The sequence below is a fragment of the Arachis ipaensis genome, chromosome B02 (assembly GCF_000816755.2).
Source record: "Arachis ipaensis cultivar K30076 chromosome B02, Araip1.1, whole genome shotgun sequence".
In the NCBI taxonomy this organism is placed as follows: domain Eukaryota; kingdom Viridiplantae; phylum Streptophyta; class Magnoliopsida; order Fabales; family Fabaceae; genus Arachis; species Arachis ipaensis.
In genome coordinates, this window is record NC_029786.2 from 35,546,859 (window position 1) to 35,554,443 (window position 7,585).

The following is a 7,585-nucleotide window of genomic DNA, read 5'->3' on the forward strand; positions in this document are numbered from 1 at the left end:
TTGTGAATCAAGTCATTAATTGTGATTTTAAAAATCAAATCTTTTTCAAAAAAACTAATTTCAATCATATCTTTTCAAAATATCTTCTTATCTTACCTTTTTCAAAAATATTATTTCAAAATATCTTTTCTAACTTCCTAACTCCTTATCTTTTCAAAATTGATTTTTCAAAATTTGTTTCAACTAACTAACTAACTTTTTGTTTGTTTCTTAACTTTTTCAAAACCACCTAACTAACTCTCTCTCTCTCTAATTTTCGAAAATATCTTCCCTCTTTTTCAAAAATTTCTTTTTTATTAACTAATTATTTTTATTTTTTATTTTAAAATTTTTCGAAAAAATACTAACCTTTTTCAAAAACTATTTTCGAAAATCACTAACCCTTTTTCAAAAATTATTTTCGAAAATTCTCCCTCTCCCATCTTATTCTATTTATTTATTCATCTACTAACATCTCATCTCACATCTCTACCCTCCTCACAGTTGTATTTCTTCCATTACATTACATTCTTTGTCTCCCTCTTTTCTCCCACTCACAAAGGGATCCCTATACTGTGGTATAAAGGATCTCTATTATTATTATTTTTCTGTGCCCTCTTCTTTGTCATATGAGCAGGAGCAAGGACAAGAACATTCTTGTTGAGGCAGATCCAGAACCTGAAAGGACTCTGAAGAGAAAATTAAGAGAAGCTAAATTACAACAATCCAGAGATAACCTATCAGAAATTTTCGAACAGGGAGAATTAATCCTTCAATTAAATAAGGACAACCTTGTGTTTACAACTCAAGGATCTCTCTCTGCATCCATGGAGAGGAAGCATAAAGAGCTTCTCTCAAAGCAGAGTCAAACAAAGCCCCCACAGTCAAACTCTAAGTTTGGTGTTGGGAGGCCACAACCAAACTCTAAGTTTGGTGTTGAACTCCCATATCGAAACTCTAAGTTTGGTGTTGGAGGGTCTCAACAATGCTCTGAACATCTGTGTGGCTCCATGAGAGCCCACTGTCAAGCTATTGACATTAAAGAAGCGCTTGTTGGGAGGCAACCCAATTTTTATTTATCTAACTATATTTTTCTTAGTTATATGTCTTTATAGGTTTATGATCATGTGGAGTCACAAAATAAATATAAAAATTGAAAACAGAATCAAAAACAGCAGAAGAAAAATCACACCCTGGAAGAAGCATCTGCCTGGCGTTCAACGCCAGAACAGAGCATGGTTCTGGCGCTGAACGCCCAAAATGGGCAGCATCCTGGCGCTGAACACCCAGAACAAGCATGGTTCTGGCGTTCAACGCCAGAAATGGCAACAAATGGGCGTTGAACGCCCAAAATGGGCACCAACCTGGCACTGAAGGCCCAGAGTTGCGTGCAAGGGCATTTTGCATGCCTAATTTGGTGCAAGGGTGTAAATCCTTGAACACCTCAGGATCTGTAGACCCCACAGGATCATCTCAGGATCTGTGGACCCCACAGGAACCCCACCTACCTCCACTCACTTCTTCTCATCCCTCACCACTCTCTTTCACACAATCCCATAAACACTCTTACCTAAAAACCCTTCACCAATCACCTCAATCTCTCTTCCCCATCACCTCTTCACCACTCACATCCATCCACTCTTCCCCATAAACCTACCTCTTAAACTCCACCTACCTTCAAAAATTCAAAACCAATTTCCCACCCAAACCCACCCATATGGCCGAACCTTAACCCCCCTCCCTTCCCTATATAAAGCCCTCCATTCTTCATCAAATTCACACAACACACCCCTCTACACCCTTCTTGGCCGAAACACTTCCCACTCTCCCTCTCCTCCATTTCTTCTTCTTCTTCATCTATTCTTTCTTTTATTGCTCGAGGGCGAGCAAAATTCTAAGTTTGGTATGGTAAAAGCATAAGCTTTTTATTTTTCCATTACCATTGATGGAACCTAAGACTGGAGAATCCTCTAGAAAGGGGAAAGGGAAGACAAAAGCTTCCACATCCGAGTCATGGGAGATGGAAAGGTTCATCTCCAAAGCCCATCAAGACCACTTCTATGATGTTGTGGCCAAGAAGAAGGTGATCCCTGAGGTCCCTTTCAAACTCAAAAGAAATGAGTATCCAGAGATCCGACATGAAATTCAAAGAAGAGGTTGGGAAGTTCTAACAAATCCCATCCAACAAGTCGGCATCCTAATGGTTCAAGAGTTCTATGCTAATGCATGGATTACCAAGAACCATGATCAAAGTAAGAACCCGGATCCAAAGAACTATGTTACAATGGTTCGGGGGAAATACTTAGATTTTAGTCCGGAAAATGTGAGGCTGGCGTTCAACTTGCCAAACATGGAAGAGAACGCACTCCCCTACACAAGGAGAGTCAACTTTGATCAAAGGTTGGACCAAGTCCTCATGGACATATGTGTAGAAGGAGCTCAATGGAAGATTGACTCCAAAGGCAAGCCGGTTCAACTAAGAAGATTGGACCTCAAGCCTATAGCTAGAGGATGGTTGGAGTTCATTCAATGCTCAGTATTGGAAGCAACTAAGGGTGGAACATCAGGAGCACTCCATCATGCTTCATGAAATAAGAGAAGATCAAAAAGCAATGAGGGAGGAGCAACAAAGACAAGGAAGAGACATAAAAGAGCTCAAGGACATCTTTGGTTCCTCAAGAAGGAAACGCCACCATCACTAAGGTGGATTCATTCCTTGTTCTTATTTCTTCTATTTTTCGTTTTCTATGTTATGTGTTTATCTATGTTTGTGTCTTCATTACATGATCATTAGTAGTTAGTAACTATGTCTTAAAAGTTATGAATGTCCTATGAATCCATCACCTCTCTTAAATGAAAAATGTTTTAATTCAAAAGAACAAGAAGTACATGAGTTTCGAATTTATCCTTGAACTTAGTTTAATTATATTGATGTGGTGACAATGCTTCTTGTTTTCTGAATGTATGCTTGAACAGTGCATATGTCTTTTGAAGTTGTTGTTTAAGAATGTTAAATATGTTGGCTCTTGAAAGAATGATGACAAGGAGACATGTTATTTGATAATCTGAAAAATCATAAAAATGATTCTTGAAGCAAGAAAAAGCAGCAAAGAACAAAGCTTGCAGAAAAAAAAATAATAAAAAAAATAGAAAGAAAAAGAAAAAAGCAAGCAGAAAAAGCCAAAAGCTCTTAAAACCAAAAGGCAAAATGTTAAATTCACATTTCTGGACTTTACTATGAGTTTCTGTGTTTTTCTGTGATTTCAGGTATTTTCTGGCTGAAATTGAGGGACTTGAGCAAAAATCAGATTCAGAGGATGAAGAAGGACTGCTGATGCTGTTGGATTCTGACCTCCCTGTACTCAAAGTAGATTTTCTGGAGCTACAGAACTCGAAATGGCGCGCTTCCAATTGCGTTGGAAAGTAGACATCCAGGGATTTCCAGCAATATATAATATTCCATACTTTGGCCAAGTTTAGACGATGCAAACTGGCGTTCAACGCCAATTCTCTGCCCAAATCTGGCGTCCAGCGCCAGAAAAGGAGCCAAAACCAGAGTTGAACGCCCAAACTGGCACAAAAGCTGGCGTTCAACTCCACAAATGGCCTCTGCACGTGTAACATTCAAGCTCAGCCCAAGCACACACCAAGTGGGCCCCGGAAGTGAATTTATGCATCAATTACTTACTTCTGTAAACCCTAGTAGCTAGTTTATTATAAATAGGACCTTTTACTATTGTATTAGGTATCTTTGATCAGTTGTATGCTATCTTAGATCACGTTTGAGGGCTGGCCTCTCGGCCATGCCTGGACGTTCACTTATGTATTTTTAACGGTAGAGTTTCTACACTCCATAGATTAAGGTGTGGAGCTCTGCTGTTCCTCAAAGATTAATGCAAAGTACTACTGTTTTCTATTCAATTCATCTTGTTTCACTTCTAGATATTTATTCGTACTTCAATCTGAATGTGATGAACGTGACAATCATCATCATTCCCTATGAACGCGTGCCTGACAACCACTTCCGTTCTACCTTAGACTGAATGAGTATCTCTTAGATCTCTTAACCAGAATCTTCGTGGTGTAAGCTAGAATGATGGCGGCATTCAAGAGAATCCGGAAGGTCTAAACCTTGTCTGTGGTATTCCGAGTAGGATTCAATGAATGAATGACTGTGACGAGCTCCAAACTCGCGATTGCGGGGCGTTAGTGACAGACGCAAAAGGATAGTAAATCCTATTCCAGCATGATCGAGAACCGACAGATGAATAGCCGTGCCGTGACAGGGTGCGTTGACCATTTTCACTGAGAGGATAAGATGAAGCCATTGACAAGGGTGATGCCTCCAGACGATTAGCCGTACCGTGACAGGGCATTTGGATCATTTTCCCTAGAGAAGACCGAAAGTAGCCATTGACAATGGTGATGTATCACATAAAGCCAGCCATGGAAAGGAGTAAGACTGACTGGATGAAGATAGCAGGAAAGCAGAGGTTCAGAGGAACGAAAGCATCTCCATTCGCTTATCTGAAATTCTTACCAATGAATTACATAAGTATTTCTATCCCTATTTTATCATATTATTTTCGAAAACTCCATAACCATTTGATATCCACCTGACTGAGATTTACAAGGTGACCATAGCTTGCTTCATACCGACAATCTCCGTGGGATTCGACCCTTACTCACGTAAGGTATTACTTGGACGACCCAGTGCACTTGCTGGTTAGTTATGCGAAGTTGTGAAGATATGTTTAGACCATGGTCCTGTGCATCCGTTTTTGGTGCCATTGCAAGGGAATCAATTTCGAACAACAATTCACAACCTGAGTAGCAATTTCGCATACCAGGAATATAATAAGTATCAGGAAGATTAAGAGTTGACTGGGATATAGAACCCTTGTGTGTTGCGTGCAAGAGGGAGCCATTTGCAGTATTGACAGAAGGTCCATTTGTAGTGGTAGACATGGACGAGAAAATATTACGCAACGGAGACATGTGATTAAAGCAACCCGAGTCAAAGTACCATTTAGAATTACCTGGAGGGGTGGAAAAAGCAGCAAGGGTATTACCAGAAACAGAGAGAAGACGCTAAAGAAGAGATGCAATATCAGAAAGAGAGACAGGAGACAAGTTGAGTGGACTAGGACGTGGTGGACGAGTAGGACATGCAGTAATTAAATGTCCCGAGAGCTTGCAGTAACGGCAGAACAGCTGTGAACAATGGTAGCTAATATGACCTTTCTGGTGGCATGTGCGACATTCAACAGAAGGACAGTCGAGGAAGAGGTGCCCAGAACGGTTACAGTTTCGACAGAATTTACCCTTTCTGTCGGTGGCAGCAAAAACATCGGGCTTGTCCATGATAGTAGTCACAAAGATCAAAGAGAGGAGAGAAAATGGTAATTTCGGAGCAGAAAATGAGAAATCGGAGTGCAGAATCGGAAAGAGCTCACCAAAAAACCTTAGGGAGGGTCCCACTTGTCTACCACGTCAGCGCCACGTCAGTGCCACGTCAGCAAACGATGACACGTGGTGTCACCTGAGAGGAGCAAGAAGACAGCGTGGCGACGAGGTGGCACGCGGGTCGACGGCGGGCCGAGTCGGGTCGGTCGCGGGTCAGTGGATACCAAGAATGCCTTGCGCGGCGACACGTGGAAGCGCCAGGAGCGTCTGATCGCGTCCTAGATCCAACGGCTGCTGAAGCTTATGGAAGGCAAAATAATAGAGGTGGCCAGCAATGGCATAACAGTTTATATACATGAGTTATAGTAACGAGTGGGTTATAATGGGTACAGATCATAGCCTCCAAATTTAAATTGATAAAATTTTCAATTAAAACAAGTTGAATATTAAAATATCATAGTTATAAGTTATAACTCGGCTGTAGGTATGAAATCTCCAAGCGGGAAGAACCATCCTTCTACTATGAGAACAACACTATCCTTAAAATTGATGGTTTTTTATTTAAATAAAAGATTTTATTCCATTTTAAACTATAATAAGACTATTTACAAAATTTAATATTATATTTTTGCAACCATTTCATGCAAAATTATATATTAAACTGTTTATACAATTAAAACTAGCGAAAAAAAAAACTTAATTTTTTATTTTCCCAGTTATTATAGTGAAAATGGATCAAATTTTTTATTATTGAAGTTGAGTAAAATTCACTCAATTTTAATATAATAGTAAAGTTTATTGGTTTTGTAAATTTAATAATTATCAATTAAATTAGTTATTACTTGCACATGCATAATTTACTTTAATGTCGTTATCCAAAGTGTATTTTAATATAATTCGAACCAAGCTGGTTCGAATTGCTCTCCTTCATAATTCGAACCAACATGGTTCGATTTAGTGTTGTACGTATTTGAATAATTCGAACCAATAAGGTTCGAACTCCTCCCATACATAATTCGAACCACCCTGGTTCGAACTACTCTCATACATAATTCGAACCAGGTTGGTTCGAATTATGCTTTGAAATCGATTCCATGTAATTCGAACCGGGCCGGTTCGAATTACTCTTAATGCACTCCTTCATAATTCGAACCAGGCTGGTTCGAATTAGGTGTGATTCGAGTATATAAGGAGTTCGAATCACCCTCATTCGAACCATTATCCCTTCACCCCTACCCCACAAAATCTCAGAGAAAACGACCCAGATTCTCTCCGAGGAAGACCTGAACGGACTACTCTGCTGATGGGGGACGATCCGGCACAGTTATATCGGTTGGACGGAGTCGCTCATATAGCCGGGGTCATCAACGACGAGGTTAGTACGGAAATATTTTTGATTCAAGCGTTAGTTGTGCTTTAGTGGTTTTGTAGCCTGGTTAGACGGTACTTTATGTTAGTGGTTTATGTAGGTGGTTTAGGTGAGGGGATTATGTAGGTGGTTTATGATAGTGGTTTAAGCTAGTGGTATTAGTTAGTGGTTTATGTTAGTGGTTTATGTTATTGGTTTAGGGTAGTGGTTTTTGTTAGCGGTTTAAGTCAGTAGTTTTTGGTAGTGGTTTATGTTGGTGGTTTATGTTAGCGGTTTTTGTTAGCGGTTTTTGCAAGCGGTTTTTATATGTGGTTTAGGGTAGTTGTTTAATGCTAGCGGTATATGCTAGCGGTTTAGTTGTGGTATATGCTAGCGGTTTAGTTGTGTGGTTTAGGGTTTGTTTTCCAGTTAGTTATCTTTCATGTGATGTTATGCTGTTTAATTTAGCGAAATGGTTAATGTAAACCGGATTATGGAAACCGTTTTATGTAAACCCGTTTATGTAAACCGGTTTACTTTAAACCGGTTTATGCGAACCGGTTAACTGTAAACCGGTTTATGTGAACCGGTTTACTGTAAAACCTGTGTAGTTATATATCTCAGTATGCGGTTCTTTTCATGCGCAGCCCGAGCGATGCATTAGGAGCATGAGGCGGCAGCAGGGCATGCGTCTTGATGACAGATACGTTCCATACTTGCAGATGGCAGGGCTATACCATCTTGCAAGGCTGAACGACCGGTGGTTCCGGCTAGACGAGGCGCTCGTCAGTGCATTCGTGGAGAGATGGCGTCCCGAGACGCACACATTTCATATGCCGTTCGGAGAGTGCA